Below are 27,634 nucleotides of genomic sequence, written 5' to 3'. Positions count from 1 at the left end.
AAGAGGTTTGCTTTCAGGTTGAAGCAGCACACTTGTTTGATAGACAAGGCCGGTTTCGGATGATGGAGATTTGAAAATGGTGGGTCGGTTTCGGTAATCTGGAAATTCGGTATGGTTAGTATAGAGTTGGTTTAGAGCGGTGTAGTTAAGTTAATCGGTTAGACAATGGAGCCGGCAGAAAGTAAATAACAAGACAGATTTTATGGATGTTCGGAGATAAAACTCCTACGTCACCCCTTCCTCTCGAAACCGCGAGAAGGATATTCACTAAGGAATACAAGTACAATCCGATCGAGACTTATTTCCTGCTCGATAACACTCTTACAATTTACACCGAAATTGTAAAACACACTTTAACTTTAGCACTTAGGCTTTCTTAGAATAACACAATCTTATCACTTGTAGTAAATGCTCTTAGCGTTTCACTTATCTCACTGAGTGTCCCGCATTTACTCTTCTTTAACTGCCCCTTTTATAGGTGAAATATGCCAACGGTCATATTTCACTGCCTTGAATCCGATTGGCTGAACAGAGGTGCAGTGATTCAGTGTTTCAGAGATTCAGACCTGCGGTCGTTCCCTCAGACCTGGTATTCTGTCTCAGACCTGGCGGTCTGTTCTTCCGGTTTGTAAGACAAACCTGCTGGGTTTGTCTTTTACTCAATGTAGACACTGTCTGTTGGACAGTTGTCTGTACTTGGAAGATTTCCTTTCTGGCTTATCCCGAAGTGGAAGGATCCGGTAGTACTGTCTTCTGCAGCCTACAGTCTTTGCCTTAGACTTGCATGAATATGGAAGTATTCAGTCTGTTCCTTTGGTATCATTCTCAACAGATACCCAAATTGTCTTCTTGTACTGGTCGGCCGCTTGACTTAGCCGAATGGCTTTTGGTATGAGTGATGTAACCGGACTTCTTCCGGTTATTCCTCTGCCTTGTGGCTGATCGGCTGTTTGATGATTCCGGTTTTAAGCTTTGGCCGATCCTTTCTTTTTACGGTCATGTTCCGAGTATTCTTGGTCGGTTTACTAGCTTGACCGGTTGGTTTTCTTAGCCAGTTCTTTTGGTTTATCCGGTCCGGTTCCTTGTTCCTACATGGAAAGTTTATTTAAGTTAGGTTTATTTGAACCAGTCTGATTTTATCTAACACAATCTCTATATAAACATAATTTTTTAATAAATTTAATCATTTCATAAACATAATCTATATAAATAATTTTACAACCAAATAATATCAAATTATTATAATTTCACAATCAAATAATATCAAATTTTTAATAATGAGCATAAATTTTTAAGTTTATACACATTCTAAATATTAAGAACATTACATCATAAAATAAACATCATTTTAAACTTGAAATAAATTATCATTTTATACATAAAATCTCAATATATCTTCTCATTATGTGATCCATCATAAAAAAACATTCATTTATTTTACTTCAATTATTATATTAATAAAAAAAATATTAAAGAATCATCATAAAAGGAATCATACCTTATTGATTTGGAGTTCTTGGGCCATGACAATTTGATTCAACATCTTTGTCATTTCACATATTTCAAATTGAGTATATATAATCCCAATTTGAATCAACATTTTTGTCAAATTGAGTATATATAATCATTTAATCTAATTTTTCAAAATATGCAAATATGAGAGGTTTGAGAATAAGCCTAGTAGAAGGAGGATGTGAGGGAATGGGAGGAAGTTACAGTGAAGAAGTAATGGAATGAGGAGGGTGAAGAAGTAATAGAATGAAGAGGTTAGGGAGGTAAGATGACAATGTAATGGAAGGTGAGGGAGGTGAGATAAATAAGTAATGGAGAATGTGGAAATAGAGAGAGGAAACCTCTTTATCTTTATCAAACTTTAACAATAAAAATAAATAATTATAAATTTTATATCTTTGATTTGTTTTAATTAAATTAATAAAAAAAATATTTAACTTATTTTTTTTGACTAAATATTAAAAATTAGTCGATATAATTTTATTTTATCACAATATAACTATACATTTTAAATATATAATTAAAATTTTTATTATATATATATATTTCATTTAAAAACATCTCAATGATTTTAATTTTATTTTACAAATTTATTAATAATTATCTAATAATTCATTTTTTCTAATTAAGATATATATATATAAATATATATATATATATATATATATATATATATATATTTATAAATATTTTTTTATGTGTTAGTCAAATTTATTAATAATTATTCACACTTTTTTAATATATTATTTCTTTAACTCACCCTTCATTCTATATAACTTATATATACAAATATATTTTATTTTATTATACATATTATTTAACTTTAAATAAATTAGTTATATCTTTTAATATAAGTAGACTAATTCATTTAATAATTAATTAAAAAAATTAGTTAATATTAAAAGATTAATGAATACACTAATTCATTACTAATTAATTAAAAAAAATAGTAAAATTAGTTCATATTAAAATATTATATTTTCTAGGTCATATTTATATATAACACATTTATTAAAAATGATCATGATTAATTTTTAATTTTTTTTATTACTTATCAAAGTCTTTATCATTTTGTTTAAACCTTTATAATTTTGTATACAAGTTTTAATTTATATCATGCAAATTAAAAAGTCATTATTTATATATTAATTATATTCTTAAAATAATGTATATTATGAAATTAAAATTGATGTTTGACTTTTATAAAATTATATATATATATATATATATATTATAGATTAGATCAATATATTTATTATAATAATAATTAGTTTTTTTATTACTTTCAATAAATTAATAAATTGTACTGTATTTAATTTTTTTAATTTAATATTAAAATTTAGAGATATAATTTTATTTTATCCATGTATAACTATAATTTTTATAAAATAATATATAATATTAAAATTGATATATAGTTACAAATTTTATATACATTTACAAATCTAATAATAAATTTCTAATTTCAAGCATTAGACATTAGGACTTTTAATTATTTTTATAATTCATACATGATAAAAGAATTATAAATACATTATCGAGTTATAATTTAAAATTTTGTAAATCTAGTTAACTTTAAATTATTAAATTCATAATATTATTTTTATAAAATATAAAATATTAATATTTGTCCAATTCCTCAATTTATGAATGATCATGTATTATATTTAAGTATGAACATATTATATTTGTTAGATTTAGATAAACTCTTTATATGAGTGTATCAAATATTAAGTTGAGTTAGTTTGATATATTTTAATAAAAAAGTTTATAAAGTTGAGTTAGTTATTAATTTTGTATACACTGTTATATTTTCAACTTATATTTCATTTAAATTATAAAATAATTTAAATTAAGAATTTAAAACCTATTAACATTCTAAAATCATGTATATTATAAGTTAAAATTTATTTTCAACTACTTTCATGTATAACTTATTATTATATAATATATAATATATAAAATATATTTTATTTAGTTTTACTGTTATTATTATATATAATCATTTTTAATATATATTTTTTAATAATTTAATATTTTAAATAGAAAATATTTATTTATTTTATAACGATAATTTTATTAATTATTATTTTCTATATTTACTTATATTATAAAGAATATATTTTTTATTTTATATATAAATTTTATTTTAAGTTTATTTTATTACAATTATTAATAATATTTCAATTAAATAAATATAATTTATCATTTATATTATAATTAAAATTAAATAATAACTAATTTATAATAATATATAATATTATTTATAATATAAATAAATATAGAATTATAATAATAATGAAAATTCAAATTTTATTGTGGCCCCAAAATTAAAATAAATGTAATAGTTGTATATTTTATCAAAAATATATTAAATATACAAAATATATAGAACTAGATCATTGATTTCAAAACATGAAAAAAAATCTATGGTAGTATGTGTTGAGGTGCTTTTGGTGATTTTAAAGTCTCATTTAATAATATTATGTATGTTATTTCTATAATGATTTTTTTTGATAAATATTTTAAAATGAGAAGAGATTATAAAGATAAACATAACAATAAAAATAAATAAATAAATTTAAGAGTATTAAAATGTAACCTCAAAAATAATTTTAAGTTAGGGTTGGATTTATGATAAAATAAAATAAAAAATATTAGATATAGAAAAACAAATATAATATAAACAATATAGTTAGAGTTAATGATATACAAGAGCTACAATAAATAGAATAAAGATCTCGAAGTAGATAGAAAATTGGTCTACTAATATTACATAATATTAAGGATAAAAAAATAATAAAATCGTTTACAAATTAGAGAGAAAAAAAATTAAGATATTATTATATTATATATAATATGGAGAGGGAAAAAAATTAATATTTTATTATTTTATATATAATATAAAGAGAAAAATAAATAAAATATTATTATATAATATGGAGAGAGAAAAAATGTACATTATTATTATATATAAAATAGAGAGAAAAAGTTAACCATATTATAAGAAAATAAATATAAAAGAATATATTATTATACGATAAAATAGATAATAATATATAATTAATAATATTATATATACTACAAATTAAAAATTTGGGCCCTAAAGAATGTGGGCCCATGTAATTGCTCAAACCTATAAACATCATTAACCTATATAACTTATACTACTCTATATTATTTATATTTAATTATAATTTATATTTTTATACACTCTATACTCTATATAATTTGTATAATTATAATTTATATTTTTATACACTTTATACTTTATATAATTTATACTATAATTTATACCACGTATGAAAGAAAACGTAGAAAAGAAAGTACTTTTAATTACTAATTACGATTTTATATATAATAATTAAAATAATGTGTGTTTTATATAAATATTGAACAGTAAATAATTTATATATATTATTAAGCACAAATAATATGTTTATATATATATATATATATATATATATTATAAATATATTTTATTTGGAAGGTTATTTTAAAATATGATTTTAGAATAATTATTAATAAATAAATTATATATACATAAAGTATCTCGAAATTTTAAGATTTTAGTATATTTACTTAATTCATATTATATATAATACATATTCTAAAAAATTAAAACTTACCATTACAATTATAAAAAAAAAATTGAACAACTCTATAACAAATTCTTTATTCAAGATTTAACTCAATTATATTAGTTTTATATTTATATAATCATTAAAATAATTTAATCACACTAATAAATCACTTATTTACATTTTTAATAATATAACATATTTATAAATAATATTAGTAATATATATTTTTAATAACTTAATAAAAATATCCATATATATTATATATATATATAATATTAATAATAATATTTATTATATATTATTTGATTGATGATAAATACTTTATTATTTAACTTTTATAATTTTATCTACACAAATTTTATATAACTATATCGTAATTAATTTTTAAAATAATAAAAATTAAGAAGTCTATCTTGTATTTCAATTAATTTCTAAAATAACACAAATTAAAATTTATTAATAAACTTTTTTATGTTTGATAATTTTAATAAAACGTTTAACTGTGATTTTATATACTATGTAAAACTTTTAATTACAGTATATAATAACGCAGTTAAAGGTAAGACTTTTAACTGCGGTTTTATATACCGCAGTTAAATTTAAGACTTTTAACTGCAGTTTTTATATACTGTAGTTAAAAATAAAATTATTAATTGTGGTTTTATATATCGCAGTTAAATGTAAGACTTTTAACTGCAGTATTATATACTGCAGTTAAAGGTAAGACTTTTAACTGCGGTTTTATATCCCGCAGTTAAAATTAAGAACTTTAACTGCGGTTTTTATATACCGTAGTTAAATATAAGACTATTAACTGCGGTTTTATATACCGCAGTTAAAAGTAAGATATTAACTGCGGTTTTATATACCGTAGTTACATGTAAGGTATTAACTACGATTTTATATACCGCCGTTAAATTTCGCCACTAATAACACATTTCTTACTCGCCTATTTTTTACTGGTTTCTAATAATATTGTTTTGTGTACCAGCTCTAGCCTTTTTTTCTTGAGCTCCTTTCCAATCTTTAAGAAACTCACCCATTTCTATTTTCCAAGAATTTAGTTTTCACATAACTAATGTTCAATAGATTTCAGTTTTGGAATCTGTCCATTTTCAAAAGCATTTGTATCCCTTTTTCGGTCATATGGCCCAACCTGCAATGCCACAACTCACTATTCTTTGAGTCATCAACTACAACAACAACTATTTCTGTTTGGATCGGTACTACTAATAGAGATTAGGGTCTGACTATTGTTAACAGCTTATGATAAATTCTTCAATTGTAATCCTGTGAGAGATTAGTGTATGTTTCTATTCTTCACAAATCCTCCAAACTCTTGAAATGGATTAAAGTACGGAAGGTTCGTCGGATTTGAAGCTTTGAACAACCGAATGTAAATGACAGAAAGTAAAGAACACAGTGAGTTTTATGGATGTTCGGAGATAAAACTCCTACGTCACCCCTTCTTTAACAACCGAAAGGATATCCACTAAATACTTTGAATCGAATACAACTTACTGAGCTAGCTAACTCTTTGTTGAACAGAACAACCTCTGTTCAACTTACAATGTTCTCAGAGCTAGATAGTAATTGAATTTCACTCTTGATCTTGAAAGATGTAAGAATTCAGTAAGAGCAAGAGTAATATTATAAATCAGGTAATTGAGAGTTCGTGTTCTAGAGTGTCGGGGGTTCGTTCATTGTCATTGGCATCAATTTGCAGTAGAAGGACACCAAAGGTCGAATCTTCTTAATGGACACGTGGCATGTGTCCGTTGGAAGGCCACCCATAATACCAGAATACAACACACTCTAAGCAAATGGATCATGGCCATACCGAAATAGTAGTGCATAGAATATCCTCTGAAATTGTCTTGTACTGGACAGACAGTTGGAAGGATATTTGCGTATGTGACGTTCGTTCATTTGATATAATTAGCTGGCTTGTCAGACTCCACAAAAGTGAGTGAAGCAGAAGTAGCAGAGAACTAATTGATCGTGGTTAAACATATGCTTTCTGTAAGCATGAAAATTTAACTTACCCTATTTGCAAAATAACATTATTATGTTTAATAATATTAAAATAGTATTTTGGATTTTTATATTCAAAATAACTTATAAGAAGGAATTAAAACCTAATTAAGGATTTATTATTGTAATAGTTAAACCTTAATTAAGGAAACTTTCCAAAATTCTAAAAATAATTTGAGGATAAAATATTTGTATATATTTTACCCAAATTAGACCAAGGAAGGGGTTAAACATATTTAATTAGGATTTATTCACGATTTATGTTTAATTCATGACTTAAACCAATTAAATAAAATACCCCAAAATTCCCCAAAAAATAAAACATGATCATAATTGTTATTATGTATCTAAAAATAATTTTTTAAAAATTTTTGGTGAAAAAATGGATTTAAAAGGAATTAAATTCGATTTTTAATAACCTTTTAAATAAAATTTAAAATTGCATAATCTTGTGTGGCTGATTTTATGTTTAAACTTTGCAGCAGAATCCCAAACCATCAAATGAGCGCCCAGATCTCATCCGACAGCTCAGAACGCGCCAAACACTCAGCTGTAGCAGAACCACTCACGCGTGCCCACACCGGATCAACTAACAAGACAGAATAACCCCGTTAGTCAACTAGGCTGACCGATGACGGAACCAGGCGGAACTCGGCGTTCCGTAATTCAAAACGACGCAGTTTTGTTCGTCTTCTTTGCTGGGACGCAGGGGTTGCCGGAATCGCGACATCGCTGGTGCGTTTCTTCTTGAATTTCTAGTTTCATCCACATGCGATCAAATCCGTAGATTTTTTCGCCCACGTGATCCCCTTGTCAGCGCCTACGTTTCCTCCTTATCTAGAAGCCATATCTTCCCCGAGATAAGACTGCCACGAATTAGGAATAAGAATGCCAGCGATCAAAGAATACTTAAATTGGCTTTCTACAACCGACCTTCGAGCACTATAAATAGTCTCTTACCCCTCTACTACCAATCCATCAAACAATAACTGCAAATTACACATCAAATCTCCTCAATTGAAGACCTGCAATTTCCGGCCAAGAACAGTTTTCTGCAAAACTTTCTCCGTTGAGCTAAGCTTTGATCCAGGTTTCTAGATCACTTCCAATACTGCCCAGGAATGTTTTCCAGCTGTCGGTATGAATCCAGAAGCCTTGATTTTCGATTTGTAATTCAAAATTTTGAATTTCTTCAAATTTTCTTGTTTGATCACTTTGGTCGTGTTCTTATGTTTGATTGTGTGATTTCTTTGTAGAGAATCATTATATATATCATGTGTAAGCTTTTTGTTGAAAGAAAACCGATCAAATCAACCTAGAATAGAATTTTGTAAAAATCAGTTTGAAAATTGGATTTTTTAAAATGTTGTGGTCTTGGTTTAAATCTGGATTTATTGGTCCAGATAGTTGCTATACAAATTTGTATACATGTATGAATTATTTCTATACAACTGTAATCAAGTTTTGATCATGTTTGATCAAACTGAAAATTGAGCAAAAAAGCTTGGAAATTTGAATTTTAAAATTTTGTGTTCTTGCTTTTAATCTGATTTTGTTGGTTCAATTAGTGGTATTACATGTTTGTATACATGATTGGATGATTTCTAAGTAATTGTAATCATGTTTGATCAAATTGAAATTTTGGAAAAATGGTTAAAAAACTTAATTTTTAAAATTTCATGTTCTTAATTCTTAGTTGGATTTATTGATTCAATTAGTAGCTATACATAATTCTTTAACATGTATGGATGAATTCCAAGTAACTGTTTTACCCTTTTGATCATGTTTGATCAAATTTGGTTTTTGAAAAAAGTTAGATTTTAATTCAATCTTCAAAAACCATTTTAATGATATAATGATGTTCTTGTTTTGGTACGGATTAACTATATTTATTATTTCAAAACTAATGGAATAAAAATCAGGCCTTGAAATGGCCTAATTTAAAAGATCCTAAAATTTGACCTAGAAATGGTGTTTTTTGAAATTGATCCTCTTAAGGTCTTTTAAATCGTGATTTATTAGGGATTTTGTTCTTCATGATCATATGAACTTACTACAACTTACGGATTGTGATTTGGACATCCCTATCAAAAGTTATGGTCTTCTGAAATTTCGGACCGAAACAAGAACATTAGGTCCTGAAATTTTGACTTAGGACCGAGGAAATTGACCGAGGACCGAGGGAATCTGCCCAGGACCGTGAGCCTAGGACCGACAGAATTGGCTTAGGACCGACAAAACTAATCTAGACCAAATTAACCTAGGACTGACCTTGCCACTTGACCTAGGATTGACCTTGACAACTAACCTATGACCCATCAATTCAGCCTAGCCTCATCTTAGCCTAGGCCAAGCCCTAGCCCTAGCCTAGGATCAAACCCCCACTTAGCCTAAAACTGTTACGCCTAACCCTAGCCCGAGGCCTAAGTCCGAACCCTCACTCAAGAACCTCTCAAACCCTACTAAGCCCAAATTAACAAGATCAGACTCGAACTAAGGATTTAATCCTTAGGCCAGTTTGGTTCCAATTTTCAAAAATCCAAAAATATTTTGGAACCAAACCCCCATTTTCTAAAAAATGGTATTCTCAAGGTCAGAAAGTAACTCTCATGATTCTCTAGGATGTTTCCCAAAGCAAACTTCTTTTGCAGGGTCTTGTTTGGTTATACTCTCTAATATCTTTTTCTGATATTTTCAGGTTTTGTTAAATCTAAACCCCAACGCAACAGGTACACTCCTTCTTCAAATGATTTTGTGCAATTATTTAAAATTTATCCTCATTTAGGACCCCTGGACTACTAATTAAAGATAAATAATATTATAATTAGATTTATAAAAGCCAGACTTTGTCTATTTTAGAAGGATTTTAAAAACCGTCCTTAGGTGGGCATAGAGGACGTAGCGCGAAAGCCCTTTTCTGAGCGTAAATAGACAACAAACCACTTTTTTTAGAAACCCTGGTATAAATACGTTTGTACACGTATCATTTTATTGATTTTCATAAAATCTCTTTGCGACTATGATTTTCAAATGAATAATCTTTAAATTGATTATGTTTAATTGATTTAAATCGGGCCAGGTGAAATTGTTATTTAGCCTCCTAGATTATTAACGTTTGAACAAAGGATTAATTATTTTACATAATTAATTTCATACCGCTCCAAGTATTTTCAAAATCTTTTAAAAACTAAATTTTTTATTTTAAAAGATGTCTGGCACGTAAACCAAGGTTGAAATCATTAAACCTTGAGCTGCCTCGCGGTAGTCCTTCCATATTGCCACGTGTCTCACAAGCACGTGATAAGCTATGGAACGGGACATAGACTTGGGGGAAATTGGTATTACACTTTCTTCAGATGGCTGCTAAAGCAATGCATTAGACGTGCTCCATTAGACGTCCCCGTCTAAAGGAGTTAGACGTCCTCGTCTAAAGAGTTAGACGTCCTCGTCTAAAGAGTTAGACGACCTCGTCTAATTACGCTTCCCTTTAGACCTCGTCTAAAGGAGTTAAAAGACCTCGTTTAACTACGCATCCCTTTAAACCTCGTCTAAAGGATTTAGACATCCTCGTCTAACTACGCATCCCTTTAGACCTCGTCTAAAGGAGTTAGATGTCCTCATCTAACTATGTATCCCTTTAGACCTCGTCTAAAGGAGTTAGGCGTCCTCGTCTAACTATGCATCCCTTTAGACCTGGTCTACAGTAGCATAGTCTTATATATGCAACCGCACAAAACAAATAGACAACTTACATTTATTCACAACTAAGTTTTAATAAAGATCATCAAAATAAGGTCATCATAAAATAAGCTTATTCTCTAGTTTATTTTAGTCAAAATAATTTAACCCAACAATTTCCCCATTTTGATGATGTTAAAACTTAGTTAAAAGATTAAGACAAATAGACACAATTGATAGACAACAAAAGTTCATATATTTATATATTTTCAAATGATCTGGGGAGGATTAACAACTTAAACAAAGATTGCCCAAAAACTACAAAAAGTTGGGTCTTTTCTTATCCCTTTCTACCCTTGATTCTCCTTGGGCCTTGGTCGCTTTCTTTCCCCCTTTTTAACATCATCGGGAATGAAAGAAACCTAATATGCTCTTTCAACTCTTAGGAGCGCCCGATTTCTTCTTTTCAGCTTCAGTCTTCCTACATTAAGAACATAGTCAAGAACTCTTTGATTGTTCAGGGCTTTGGAGGGGTTGAAGTAGACACCGTGTCCAATGTCTGTGTGGAGACAATAGAGGAGCATCTTTAGAGGAACAACATACTCAGATCGTTTCTTTGGAGAAGAGATCATCTTCGCCAAGTTGTTGAAAAGAATCTTCGACCAGTTGATGTCTACACCCCTAGTAATTGCCACCATCATTTCAAATACTTTATTGCAGTAGATGTAGGAGGATCCCTTGACTATAAGGGACTTGGAGATGATGTCCTTGAGTAGGGAGAACTCAACTTTTAGGAAGGATCTCTTCCCGTGAGATTCAATGGGAAGGAGATGCCCTTCGAAAGAGTTGTTTAAGAAGACGAGTTTCATCTTAGACAGAATTTCATCGGAGGAGGAAGGGAACTCAGATATCCCTTTCGATGGAAGCTTGAAGAAAAGGGCGAATGTGTCCTCACTGAAATAGATACTTTTATCGTGATTAGTTGCACAGATGAACTTATTGTTGAAAAAAAATTTAGTTTCGAAGAATTCACGAACCACATGTTCGTGAAAGATGCAATGAACGCCCAGAAACTTCTTCAGTCCAGAATTTTCAAGAGATTTAAACATAGTGACCATTTCTGGAATCACTAGAGAAGAGACCAATGCAAATTCTATTTGGAAAGATTTTTCAGCGAGAGAGTCCATTCCGATATGGTGTTTGAGAACTTGGGATTCAGACTAATTAGAGACACAAGAAGTTTATAAGTGGGATATTAAATTTCTTCAAATATGAATGTTACTTTTATAGAGAGAGACTAACTCATGACTATTAAAGTCATTGAGCAGATAAACCGTCAAAAATATAGAAACATGTTCCCAAGAGACTCATCATTTAAAAATGCAGCATTTAAAGATGATCATAAAAGTTAATTATTAATGCAAAAGCGTGAAGTAGAGGGACATCAGAAATTTTAGTCATATTTTTAACATTGAAAGACACGTATCTTTAAGTTATTACATAAATGACTGTTCAATTTTTGGTGGGAAATGTACTTAGACAGCTCATGTAGCGGTGGACAACTGTCCCACTCTTCTAAAGATGAGAAGTCTAAAGATATGCGTAGTTAGACGTCTAATTTGTTATCTGCATTTATTGCGTCTAAGTTGGGTAGACGTCTGTTTAAACATGGGAATCTAACTACGCTTGTCTCGCAGACGTCTAATAGACGTTTGCCAAATACATAGACGTCTAGCCAACCTAAAAGCGCAAGTTGCTTAAACAAGTATACGTCTAAGTAGGTATTTTATTTAGATGACTGATCTATTAGACCGATTGAGACATCCGTCTACACACGTCTGTCTAGTTACTTTTAAATAACAAATTCCCCCTCAATTTGTGCATAATCAGTTCAAATAAATTAGTCAAGATCTACAAGTCCTAAAGTATTTCTAAAGTGAAAAAACTTAGTCTCGGGTAGTGGCTTTGTGAACATGTCTGCAAGTTGTTGATCTGTTGGGACATATTCAAGGTAAATATGCTTCTAACTAACATGCTCTCAGATGAAATGATGTCTAATTTCGATATGCTTTGTCCGAGTGTGCAACACTAGGTTATAGGTTATTGCAATTGTACTTGTGTTGTCGCAGAAAATCGGAGACTATTTTGACTCAATTCCATAATCACTCAGCTATTGTTGAACCCATAAAAGCTGATAGCAGCAACTCCTTACTGCAAGATATGCGTCTTTAGTAGTAGACGTGGCAACAGACGTCTACTTCTTACTGAACCAGGAGATCAGGCGATCACCAAGGAACTGACAAGTTCCACTGGTTCTCTTTCGATCAATCTTGCACCCTATATAATCCGCATCTAAAAAACTAGTTAGATTGAAATTGGAATCCTTCGGATACCACAGTCCCACATTTTGAGTTCCCTTTAAATATTTCAATATAGGCTTTGCAACCACATAATGAGATTGTTTAGGATTAGCCTAAAATCTTCCACAAACACCGACAACAAACAGGATGTCTGGTCGGCTGGCAGTAAGATAGAGCAAAGAGCTGATGATTCATCTATAGACAGTGATATCTACACTTTGTCCATCTTCATCTTTGTCTAGCTTGTTGGTAGAACTCATTGGAGTGGTTGTAGCCAAGCATCTTTTTATTCCAAACTTCTTTAACAGCTCCCTGGTGTATTTGGATTGGTTGATGAAAGTTCATTTTTCAAGTTGACGAACTTGAAGGCCGAGGAAGAAGATTAATTATCCCATCATGCTCATCTCAAATTTATCATGCATTAGCTTGGCAAATTTCTCACATAATTTGGGGTTTGTTGACCCAAATATGATATCATCAACATAGACTTGAACAAGTAGAATATGAGAATCTTTAACAAATCTAAACAGAGTTTTATCAACTGTGCCAATGACAAAATCATGATCAAACAAAAATTTAGTCAAAGTGTCATACCAAGCTCTTGGAGCTTGTTTCAAACCATATAAAGCTTTGTCAAGTTTAAAAACATGATTTGGTAAAGAATGATCTAAGAAACCAGGAGGTTGTTCAACATATACTTCTTCATTTAAAGTTCCATTTAAAAATGCACTTTTCACATCCATTTGAAAAACTTTAAAATTCTTAAAAGATGCATAAGCTATGAAGATTCTGATTGCCTCAAGTCTTGCAAATAACTCCTCAAAGTCAATTTCTTCCTCCTGTCTATATCTTTGAACTACTAATCGGGCTTTATTTCTCACAACTAAGCCATCTTCACTAAGCTTATTTCGAAAAACTCATCTTGTTCTAATGACCGATTGATCAGTCAGTCTAGGAGTTAGATACCAAAATTTATTTCTCTCAAATTGGTTTAACTCCCTTTACATTGAATTGATTCAATCTAGATCAAGCACTGCTTCATCGATTTTCTTTGGCTCAATTTGAGAAATAAATGCGGAGTTTTCTATTTCATTCAATAATTGACGTCTTGTCCTAAGAGGAGAGTTAGGATTGCCAATTATCAATTCAGGTGGATGATTTCTGTTCCATCTGAAGTTTGATCCTATAGGATTAGGTGTCTAATAAGATGGCCCCACGATGTCCGAACTATCAACAATCTGTTGACTGGGAGTTTAGACGTTTGGTTGATTCTCAATCGGATCAGCCACTTGATCAGACGAATAATTTCTTTTGGCAGGAGTTTCATCTTCACTATCAGATTCAAGACTTGTTGCTTCTAATCTGTTAGCAATGTCAATGGAATCAATAGAATTGTTTTCAACAGATTCATCACAAACAACATGAAAGGATTCCTCAACAGTTTGTGTTCAATTATTGTACACTCTAAAAGCCTTACTAACTGAAGAGTAGCCTAACATGATTCCAGCATCTGCTTTAGCATCAAAAGCGGTCAAATAATATTTCCCATTGTTATGAATGAAACACTTACACCTGAATATTCGAAAGTATGGAAATGTAGGATTCTTCCATAAAACAGTTCATAAGGTGTTTTATCAAAGCGTTTGTTAAATTTGACCGATTTTGTGTATAGCATGCTATGTTTATGGCTTTTGCCCAAAACTTCTAAGGAACACCTGAGTCGGCAAGCATAGATCTCGCTACTTCCTTCGTTTACCACAATCGACCTAGCTTGGTATAAATAGCCTCTAGGCGATCTTCTTCCAATCCATCAAACAATCATCAAATATTACAGCATAATTCGAAGAATTGAAGAACTCCAGTGAACTGATTTTTGTAAAAAACTTCTCCGACGATCAAATCTTCGATCCAAGTATTAGAAAATCTTCATACACATCATTGAAGTGTTCTTCAATCATTGGTAAGCTTCCAGACCTACTGTAGTTCGATTTGTGATTTGAAATTGGATTTTTCTAAGTTTGATCTGGTTAATAATATTTAGGGTTCAATTTTGTGTTTTCTTTGTTTGAAATCAATCTCTAGATGATTTACAAGCTTTAAATTGAAATAGATTTGATGAATTCAACCTAAATCAAAAAAACCCAAATTTTATTTGAAAATCTGGAAATTTTGAATTTTGTGTTCTTGAGCTTTTAGGCTTGAATCTTGATTCAAATAGTTGTCTAACATGTTTATAAATATGTTAGTATGATTTTCAAATCATAATAACAACATCCCAATCATGTTTGATCCAACTGAAATTTTGAAAAAAAATAAGTTTGAATTTCAGTTTAAAGTTGTTATAGAGCTTGATTGATGTTCTTGTTTTGGTTGTATTCGAATATAGTCATCATTACAAAGCTGTTGGAACAAGAATTAAGCCATGAGATGGCCTAAATCAAAAGTTCCTAAATTTTGCCCTAAAACAATTTTGAAAAATTAATTGTTATAGATTTCGATTGATCGTGTTTAGGGTTAGGGATTATGATCCTTACATTCATATAAGTTGTTTGCAACTTAAATATCATGATTTCATGATCTGTATCAAAAGATACAAACCTGCAATTTTTCATAGCAAATGAAGAACACTCGGTCCCCGATGACCGAGTCTTGTAGGACCGGGACCAAGAATTCTCGGTCCTGACCGAGACTAAGGACCTAGAAAATCGACCTAGGACTAAGACCATACACCAGTGTTCTTGAGTTAGGACCGAGACATAAGACCGGTGTTCTTGAGTAAGGACCGAGGAATCCTATTGAGGATTATAAGCTAAGACCAAAAGGTTTAACCTAGGAATGAGACTCATAGGTCCACGACCGAGGAAGCTAGTCTAGGACCGGGTCTCCCAGACCTAGGACTGAACAACCTGAGTTGAGGACCAAGCCTCTTGAATTCCAAGGCCGAACCCTCCAAGCTCTTGACCAAGTGTCCCGAGCCCCGATCCGGACCACCATGATTTGTACTGAGCCTGTCCGATCCTAGATCGGTAAAAACTGACCTAAGCCCCTTGTTTGGTTCCACTTTTCAAAAACCAAAATTATTTTGTAATTTTGGAACCCCAATCCATTTTTAAATAATCCTGAAATGTTAGAAAATGAATTTTAAGTATTTTCGGGATATTTCCCAAACAAATATTTTGATAAGGCCCCGTTTGGAATTTATTTTTAAATTCTAACACATTTCTGATATTTTTTAGGTCTTATACTCACTTTTATATCAATGAAACTGCATATACACTCTTCTAAATAATTTTATACAATTAGTTAGGCAATCTAAACTTATCCTTGTTTAGGACCCCAAGACTACTAATTAAAGAAAATAAATGTTATAAATAAAACTTTTGATAGTCAGACTTTTACTTTATGAATAAAACTGTATTTCGACGGGCACGGAGGGCATAACGCGAAAGCCTTTTCTCGAGCGTGGCCAAATAACGAACCCTTTATGGATACTCTGGTATAAAATACATTTGTAAACGTACATTTTACTGATTTTTAAAAAATATTTTGGCAATTCTGTTTTCAAATAAATAATCTTTTTTTAAAATTGATCATGTTTAATTAATTTAAACCGGATTTCAAGTCAAATCCCCAGTTTATTAAAATTTGAATAAAGTTAATTATTTTTACATAATTAATTTCAAGAGCTCCCATGTATTTTTAAAATCTTTTAAAATTATTTTTTATTTTAAAAAGATAACTGACATGCAAATCAAGGTTGAAATGCATCGAACCTCGAGCCACCCCAGCATACCCCCCATATTGCCACGCGTCACTTGACACGTGTTAAGCCATGGGGATGCCTCATAAGGGGAACGTCATTTCGATGGGTTATAATAATACTTAATTTGAATTTGTTGGGTCGAGAGTTATGGTTAATTTGGATATATATATATATATATATGTGTGTGTGTATGTGTGTGTGTGAGAGTAAATGGATATGTGGGTTGATCCGCCCATAAACTTGAAACGGTTAAAAAAATTAAAAATGTTATATGTATGTTTTGAACTTGCAACCTAACAAAACAAGTAAAACCTTTAACCAACTAAGCTAATAAGACTTTATATTTTAAATTCTACACAAAATTCATAACAATATAATCTATATATATATTATATATATATATAATATATATATATATATAATATATATATATATAATATATATATATATATAATATATATATATATATAATATATATATTATATATATATATATATATAATCTATATAGATGTTTTGTGCGCCAAAAAATGACCGAAGAAATTCTAAAGAATGATAAGGATACAATATCCCAACTAAGTTTGCTGAAGTGAAGGCTACTCTTCAGCAAGAAACAAAACAACTGGAAAACTAACAAGCTTGATGACTAAGCCAGATATCCCTGTTCAAGAGCAGTCATCCTCGTCACGATAGCCACAACAGACTGTTCCTATTTCCACTCTAGTCAGGATTAACCTTCAAATAAGTCGTAACGTAGAAGAAGTCTCTCTCTATGAGGAACCTCCTAAGGATGATAATAGGTCAACAAGAACTCATACATAAGTTGTTGATAACCGCAAATCCCAAGAAGGGGCAAACCCTACGAACATTCCTCATATGGAATACGAGGTCCAAATGACTCAATTGAATGTGAACCAGGCCAAGATTCAGGATCAACTTAATCAACTGACCAAGGTTAGCATTGATGAACACCATGATTGGAAAAAATGATATGAAGACTGTCGAACGTGCAATCATCCCATTCAGGATAAAACTACCCTATCTCTCAAAGTATGTAGGCAAAAGTGACCCTGTTGCTTTCTTCCAGATATACATCATGGCTATGACACCATTGTATATGGGCGAACCAACAGTCCTCCATCTATTTCCACAATATTTAGATGGTGCAGCCCTACGTTGGTATTACCAAAACGAAGATAGTTTATCTTCAAACTATCGAGAAACTCGCATCAGCCTTCATAGAATATTTTAGCATGCGTCTCAACTTAGAACGCCCTGAGAAGAAGCTCAAGAATGTGAAACAAAGAGAAAATACGAAATTTACAGTCTTCATCGAAATATGGAATGTTGTTGCTGAAGAGATCAATTCTCTACCTAGAGAGCAAAGACAAATCGACATGATTTTGGATAACGTTAACACCCGATATTCTATTGGATTCAGCATCAAAACTTTCCAAAACATGACGAAGCTCCTCAAAATGGAGGATAACCTCGACGAAGCCTTTGATAAGGAAAGAAAAGAGGGTAAAATTGTGAAGGCATATGTTGCTCCTCCTTAGAGGAAGGACAAAACCAAAATCCATCATGTCGTGGCTACTTGGAAAGCTCTGGCCCCTCCTAAGCCCGGTCCAAGAAAACTGGTTTTGGCTAAAACAAATGTCTCAGCGACATATAAACCGCCAATACCAAGGGTCCCAATACCTCCCAGAACTTTTGACAATTTGGGTATGACCTTAAGTCAAGCTCTTACCCTCTTTCAACAAAGGAATCTAATTAAACCCCTAACTCCTCGAAAGGGTCAAGAGTTCCTTGGCAAGTTTAAAGGATTCATGGTGTGCATATGATCAAATAAAAGGTCACACTACTGATAATTGTAGTGCCCTTAAGCATTAGTGTCAAGACCTGATTGATTAAAAGATCATTCCTAAACCAGAAATTGTAAGCAATTTTTTTCCCGATCATCAGGTAAACCTGATTTCCGCAGAAGAACCTATTAACCCTCTAGAGATTAATATTGTCAACCCATGACCCAAAAAGGAGGATTAAAGAATTCCACCTCCTCTAGTAGTGCCTAACAATTGGTGGATCATTAATAATCCCACTTTGAGTGCTTCCAAAATAGTGCAACGAGAAGTCTCAACAACCCAAAGTGGATTTGACTTCCATTCTAGTTTCATGAGAACAACCCCTGCCGATATGACTAATCTTTACGGATCATATGACGGCCCAAGAAGGGAAAACGAGCCTAGAGCTCTAAACCATGACGATAGTCTTCTTACTTAATTAAAGAAGACTAATGCCAACATTTTCATCTAGAAAATCCTGATATATTCTATCAAACACAAGAAGGTTGTTCTTAATGAAGTAATCCAAACTAGTATACCAGCCAACACAAAGACTTAGTTGGTATCATCTCAACAAATCCACAAATCAACATGATAAGTTTCGAGGACAAATATTTACTTACTCCCAGCGAAACTCATGTTAAAGTGATTTACATTGTTGTAAAGATGGTCGACAAAGTCATTCTTATGACTCTAATCGACAATGGTTCAGCACTGAACATATGTTCATGAATGACTCTCTAAGAAATCGGCATTTCTATTGATAAAATTCTTCCCTTAGACCTATGTGTCTGAGGTTCGATAATTCTCTTCGAGAGATTATGGGCAGCTTTCGAACAATGATTTACATAGTTGATACACCTTTTAAGGTAAAATTCTGCGTAATCAATATGCGACCGTCATACAACCAAATCTTGCAATGTCCTTGGTTGCATCAAGAAAAGGCTTTTGTCTCTACCCTACATCAAAAAATGTGTTTCATGGTTAACGGTAAACTCATCATCATAGAATGTGAAAAATACGTCATAGTCATCGTTGGTTCAACTCACTCCACTAACTTAAAGATTGAGTTATTTGGATTCGATATCTTTCCTATATTTAGGCAAGGTTAGGATTCCTCTTCCACTCCTGACTTCACTACATATAGTTTCATATACATGCATCTCATGTAGAAAATGGGATATTTTTCAGAAATGGGTCTAGGACTGAATGTTACTGGCATGACTTATTTCCTTGGTCTTATTACGACCTAGACAACTTCGGTGTCGATTAAACTCTGACAGGATATGAAGGATCTAGAAAAGGTAAAATATCTAAACGATATATACCTATTCATCCTACCCTAAATGGATAGTTTATGCAAGAAAGAGAAATTGCACTATGTTTTGATTTCCCCTATCCATTCTTCAATCAAGTCTTACAAACCCGCTCTCTATGTTTTAAAGTCTTAATATGATTAGGAAAATGACTGCCTACTGATACGAAACTTTGGAAAAGTTGGTCAGATATCTTTTCCTGATAAAGGAAGACTTGAAAGTTAATGAAGGCTCTTGTAAGATAAACTCCTCAAACCTACCAGTAGCTGATAAAGCTCTTGTAATTAACATGAGTGTTGATAACAGCATCACACCCTTGTTGGACTGTGAAATAGTGTATGATGTTGTAATAAATAAATACGTCTGTAATGACAATCCTGATGAGATTTCATCTGCTTTTTATAATAAAGAATCCAATAAAACTATAGAGTATAGTTTCGAATATGTTTCAGATGATATTTCATTCTATTCTGAATTTAATTTCGAAATGAAAAACTTCTTGGAACATAAGGACGAAATCGTTTCCACAGCTAAAACAAAAATCGAAGTAAATGTAAATACGTAGGACGATCCTCAAATAATTTTGATTGGATAGAGTCTGAGTGATGATGAAGGTTAGGAGATGACAAAGTTACTAAATAATAACAAATACGTGTTTGTCTGGTATTACAAGGATATGCCCAAAGTGGATCATGTCATCGTTCGACATCAGATTCCGCTTTATCTAGAGGCTAGAACCGTCAAACAAAAGCTGAGACGGATGAAAACTGAGGTTGTTACCAATATTAAACAAGAAGTCCAGAAACAGTTGGAAGTAAAATTCCTCAAAACTGTGAACTACCCCCACATGGATAGCCAATGTGGTTTCCGTCATGAAAAAGGACAGAAGGATGCGCGTGTGTGTGGACTACCACGATCTAAACAAAGTCAGCCCTAAGGATAGTTTTCCTTTGCCTCACATCGACATTCTAGTCGATCATATTATTGGCAATTAGCTATTATATTTTATTTAACTAATTATTTTTCAAGTCCTAGACATGCACATATTTTCTTACATTTAAAATTGTAGAATAATATTTAAATGATGATACTTGGGATTGATGTCGACGATTGATGAGGAAAGTACTTGAAAAATATTAGTTTAAGGCATTATGATCTAAAATAAATCTTAAATAGGCCCTTGGTAAAATATTTTTTATGAAAATATTCTAAAAATATTTTGAAATTGTTTATAATTTTTTCAGATTTTTAGAAAATGATTTAAGTTCCAAAATTAATAATAAAATTTTAAAACTCCAACCAAATAGGCCCTAGGACTAGTCCATTCGGTCTAAGATGCTATTTCCCTCTATCCTAGGTTGAGATCCCTTGGTCGATATGTGGGAGGCTCTAGGTCGAATGTGGGAGGCTCTCGATCAAGGTGTGGGAGGCTCTCGATTGAGGTGCGGGACTCTCGATCGAGTGCGGGGGGCTATTAGTTGAGTGCGAGAGTCTCTTGGCCGGGTGCAAGAGGCTTTTAGTCGTACACTAGAGTCTCTCAATCATGGGCTAAGAATCCTCGGTCGGGTGCGAGATACCTTAGTTAGTGTGAGAGGAGTTGTCGGTCATGGTCTAGGAATCCTCTATCAGGTCGAGATTCATCGGTCAGGGTGCGAACTCTAAGTATTAGTCTAATTATGGGATAAGTTTCTTGGTCGGGTGTAGGGGAGGGTTCGTTTTTCTCAATCATGGACTAACCCTGAGTTATGTTTCCTTGATCGGAAATCGAACACATGTCAGTCTTCAGTCGGTCACCAAGAACATTAAACTACAGATTTGATGATTTCGACTAGGTCTTTGATCCTTTGATCCAAAGGCATGTGGAGCTTTGTATAGTCCTTATGATCATTTATAAAATCATCCTGATGTATTAATCGATCGAGATGATGTTCCATTCAACTTAAACAGTTTTGATGGAAAAAATTATTTTTTAGTTTTAAGGTTTGATAAAGCGTAAACAACTTGTCAATAGATTCCTTATACTTCTTATGGTTGAATTAAATCAAAACATGAACATTGTTTGTTCATTTTAACCAATTTAAGAACTGAATTTTTTGTTTTTATAAAAAAAAGTTTTTGATCAAACATGATTGGATGCCTTGGAATTCGTTTGAATATGTTCATGACATTTTTAGAAACATATTAGGAAGGTTTCTGGGTTGTTGATCTTGAGTAATAACACAAAATCAAAAACTCGATTTTGAAAATTTTCAAAATCAAATTTGTGTATTTCTTATTTAAGTTGATTGATTCGGTTTTGTTTTGATAGAAAGCTCACAAATGATATTAAGATCGTTTTCCAATCAAGAAATCAGACCATCATGCAGTATATGAAACTAGTCGAACTAAAATGTAAAAAATTCAATTCAAACTTGTAAATCGAATTACAGTATGCTTGGAAGCTTACTATGAGTTGAAGAACACTACTAAACTCTCTTAGAAGCTTTGAGAATGCCTAGATCTGAATTTTAAAGCCTTACAATAAATTTTCAGATTTTTCGAAAAAGATTAAAAATTTTAATGGAAGATTTCTCATGAGTGTTTGAGGGTTTGGGATTGGATTCATTGCATTGGTTTTCCAAAAGGAGGCTATTTATAGCCTCCCATGGTCAGTTGATCAATCAAATTGCTTCAATTTAGTCAAAAGTCCATCAATGGTCTTTTGTTTGTTCTTTAGTCAATTACTCATATAGGCAAAGATGTAGGTAAATGATCACCAAAGTAGGGTGATCATTTTACCTTTTTAATGGAGTCAAATGGTGGAGAAACGACAAAGTTTCATCTCTGAAAAATAAAGATGAAACTATTCTTATCCAGTTCGTCGTCGCAAGGAAGAAGACAAAGCATGCCAAAAATAGTGTTGTTTTCTTCTTCCACATTTGAGCACTAAGGAGGGATCGAAACGATGTCATTTTTAGCTTAAACGTACGATGGGTGTTACTTTAACGCTCTATTGGCAATGGGCGATCCATGCACGTCTATGTAGACGCCATTTGAGGTGGTTGTCTATTGATCTCCTGTTGAGCGAAAGCATCCTACTTTCGTTACAACGGTCTACACAGAGCATTCTTGGGCATCGGATGGAGCATGGACGCTCATCCAATGGTTTTTGGGCCTGTTTCGGCTACATCAGATTCCGACCCTTTTCTATCCTTAGAGCTTGTTTGAAATTGATTTTTTTTTTCAGTTCCATTTTGTTTAATTTTCAACCTACAAAATATACAAAAATATTTTTAATAAATATGACATTTATTTTGCCTATTTATTTTAATTTTGTGTATATTTTTGGGTTTTAATAAATAATTTATTTGGGATAAAATGGATACAACATTTATCTTAAATTATTTGTTTTAATTTCTCTTGATTTTCTTAAAATTAATTTGAAATAAAATGAGTGCAAAATTTAGCTCAAATTATTTTATTTATTTTGACAATTATTTTAATTAATTGGGTTTTAATTATTAAAATAATTAATCTAATTAATTATTTAATCATATTTTGTCCTTAATTTTAATTATTTTAAATTTATTTATTCAAAATAATTATTTTAAGATGTATGAATTGGGTAAGTAAAGTTTTAGTGTTTAAATTTATTCTTTAAATATTCTTATATATATATATATATATATATATATATATTATTAAGATTGATGATAAATATATTAATATCATGTCCTAATCAAATTAAAGACGAAAAGATAAAAGAATAATTCTTTGTAGAAGAATTATTGTTGAAAAAGAAAACTCTAAATAAAAAGTGATTGATTTTAATTGAAGGATAAAAATGTAACTACTATGTTATTGATCCAAGTAGTGATTAATGTCTTAAAAATGACATCAAATGATCTAGGAAGAAAACACAACAGTTGAGAGAAAAACAAGGGACAAAATGACAAGTTAATTTGAATTCAGGGTTCCCTAACCAAATATATTAGTGAATATATCTAGATTAGGCAATTGTGGTAACAAATTTTATATCTCCTATTTGACTTGTCCCAAAACTCCAATTTTCTGGACTTTGGTTATTTAATGGAAACTAAAGAGAACCCGAGAATATAGAGATGAAATTTGAGGTGAGTTGAGAGATATTCATTTCTCAAGTAAAGTTATCAAAGAGACCATTCCAGTTTTCAATTCTGAATGTTCCTTATAAATATTTGTGCATCTTTTTATAATTTTAACCCATTGTGTGCATTTGTAAGACGAGGAAGAGGGTTGATTAGTTGTAAGACGAGGACGAGAAGTGAATGTTTGTATGATTTATGACTAATCCCCATATTCGACACTTTCATTTTAAATAAAAATGACGAGTTGGAAAGTGTGCATCTATTTACCGAACATGTATATACATGAATGATGACACCGTTCGTCATGTGATTGATGTGAATCTCTTCTAAATCAGCTTTCTAGATCTATGATTCTTTATGACGAACCAAAAACAAGATACATTAATTGAAAGCATCACAAAACCACATAGTTGATTAGGTTTCACATACACAAGATTTGCATTGCATATAGGCATTGGAGGGTCATCATTGTAAAAGAAACATTCATGATATTTTGACTTTCTCTTACTTCGAGACAAGGATGTTCGTGTCATATAAAAAAAGAAATTTCTCAATCCATACAAAGATCATGAGAAATGCAAGGACGGTAATGAAAAACGCACATTAATGTATTATACATTGGTATGCTCACCATGATAAACGTAAGCCCATTTTATCCTTTTAGAGAATCTTTAAATTAATTCAAACAAAATTATTAACTAGAAAAGCTAACCACATGGTAATTGTGTAATGCATTGTGAATATACAAGCATGCGAAAAATGCTACCTCGACGTAAAAATTGAGAGATATGATGCATTTCATTGATGGAACGGAGACATGCTACCATACGTATAAACTATGACATTTTGAAGCAACTCAAGTGTGCAGAAATGTTAAGAACGAATATGTAATTAATGATGATCACACATATTCACCAACCTTCAATTTATTACATGATCTCGCGATCAAAACCCACAAACTTCAAATCCCAAGAGCTCGGTTGAAGATCTAATATAAGGACAAAAATGTACGTCACTTATCAATGCCTTATACACTAGTAACAAACAAGAAGTGGCCTCGTCATATCCTTTTAAAGAATCTTTGATTTAGTTCGAACAAAAGGGGCCTGGCCAAGAAGAAGACGATTCGCCGACAAGCTAGTTACGTTTCAGGCAGTTAGCAGACTGCAGGCTATCTGGTTGGGTGAAGGCAGTTCATCTAGAACAATCAACCATGTAAACGAAGCAATGAATTGCGGATAAGAAAGTATGCGAGAAATGATATTATAGTTTGACGTGACCCTAACGAGCTATTCATACAACATCTCAGAGCAATTCGAGCATGCGGCAAGGTTAGACATGGATCTGAATTAGTCAATATTTGTGCTCATTCACTAGTATTTAAAATTAGGATATGATATCTTGATCATAAGTATTGGCTCCAAGTCTAAGGACCTTTACTAAATCTCAGACTCTGTGACGATTCTTGTGGAAGAAGAATCTTAACATCTACTCGAGCTAGTGAGTCGAAATGTTAAGATAGATCATAGAAGATGATGAAGTTCCTCTTAGAAAACTTGAGCACAAAATTATGACATAGTCTCTTTATCATAAGCAATGACTCTAGATTTCAAGATCGCGATTAAATCTTAGACTCTAGAACGATTCTTGTGGAAGAAGAATCATGGCGCCTACTCGAGTTAGTGAGTCAAACATTCAAAGAAAATTATGAAAGACGGTGAAGTTTTTCCTAAAAAACATGAGTACAAGATTTCTTCCCATACTTGAGTAATGGAGTGCGTGAAAGTTTGAAAATTTCATGGATGAAAAATTTGGAAATGATTGACCTTTCGTAGGATTTTGACCCTTGAAAATTTTGGAAATGATTGACCATTCCCTTTAGTTTAGGAAAATGTTTTCCACACAGGTTAGGTTAGAGAACTTTTTACTTACCTTCCTCTTGAATCTCGTATAAAGTAGACAAGAATATTATCATTTCTGAAGTTGTCAAGTCTTAAATGTGAGATGAAGAACCAAAGTAGAGTTCTTTAGTATAAGCCTTTTAAAATTGGTCCGTAGAGGTTTTAGATTAATACGTGTATGAAAGTATTAAACTAATTTAATTCGAGAGTCACCATCTTAGTTTACTTCTCAATGAAACTAGGATAGAAAAGCAGAGATTTATTTTTAAGGGTTCGGTGATTAGTTACGTGTTAGGAAAGGGCTTACGGCATTATGTCCCACACGCCTGTCCGGATGGACAGTCCTTACTCGAACATAGTTAGCAATTAGATATTTGAAAGGATTATTACACGTGTGATCTGAGTTTAGAACTCTTTTATTCATGTGAACACCCTAATATGTGTCTAAATAAAAGGGATAAACATATTCATTGTTTAGAAATTACTCTAGACGTCCATTAAGGTTAGACAAGGTTGAGATAAAAGAGCCACAAACACATTCCGAGCACATAGAGAACACAAATTTGAAGTATGAAATTCACATGTTGCTTGCATGGAGTTCAAATTGTGGATTCCTGTAGAAAAGGAGTCCACGAGTGTAAAAAATCACATTAAGAATTTGTGAAAACTTTATACATGTCAAACATAATTTTAGTAGTATGCTGCACTTGAATTTGGAATTTTCGGAGTTGTAGAATTACGAATATGACACCATGAAAAAGAGTATTTTCCAAATGTACCTCAAAATTTCTGAAAATTTTTATGAAGGTGAAAATTATTTTTATAGATCTGTTGAAAAATTTCACGATTTTTAGGAATGTATAACTCATGATATGAGTTCTCAAAGTTATATCATTTTTCAAATAAGTCCTAAAAATGATGAATTTTTTTTTATTATTGTACAAATACTATTTTTGACCGTCCTATATTTTTTGGGATTTTTCTTAAATAATTTAGAGGCTCCAATAAATGAAAAGAGGTTGTCCGGTATTAAATGGAACCAAACAATCTTTAAAGAATTTTTAAAATTGGAACTTCAAGGTCCAAATTGGACCTAAGTGAAGTTTATGAGTCAATTTGGACGTGAATGAATAGTTTAGTGGATGAAATATTTCGAAATTATTAAAATAATTCGAAATTATAATTTTGGATGTTAAAATTGGACATTGAAAAAGTGTAGGTACCAATGAAGTATGTTAGAACTCCAAGGGATAAATTATTTTAACTTATTTAACATAAAATTAACCTTCAATTTAACTGAAAGACCTAAATGAATATCAAATGGAAGTTCGGGGGCCACGAACATTTTGAAAACAAAAAATTGTTTTTTTCTTCCCCGTGAGCCTCTTTCGACAATTCCTGACGAGCTTCGGGTAGAGAACTCTGTCTGATGGTCTACTATTCTAGGCAACATTGGGAAGGTTTCTTCGTATTCATTTGGTAGAAGACCTACATCTAGAAATCAAACACATAGGTATCCTTTCTTTTGAATCGATCG

This window comes from Impatiens glandulifera, chromosome 2 (assembly GCF_907164915.1).
Source record: "Impatiens glandulifera chromosome 2, dImpGla2.1, whole genome shotgun sequence".
NCBI classification, from domain to species: domain Eukaryota; kingdom Viridiplantae; phylum Streptophyta; class Magnoliopsida; order Ericales; family Balsaminaceae; genus Impatiens; species Impatiens glandulifera.
The sequence above is the reverse complement of the archived record's forward strand: the minus strand, read 5'-3'. Positions refer to the sequence as shown.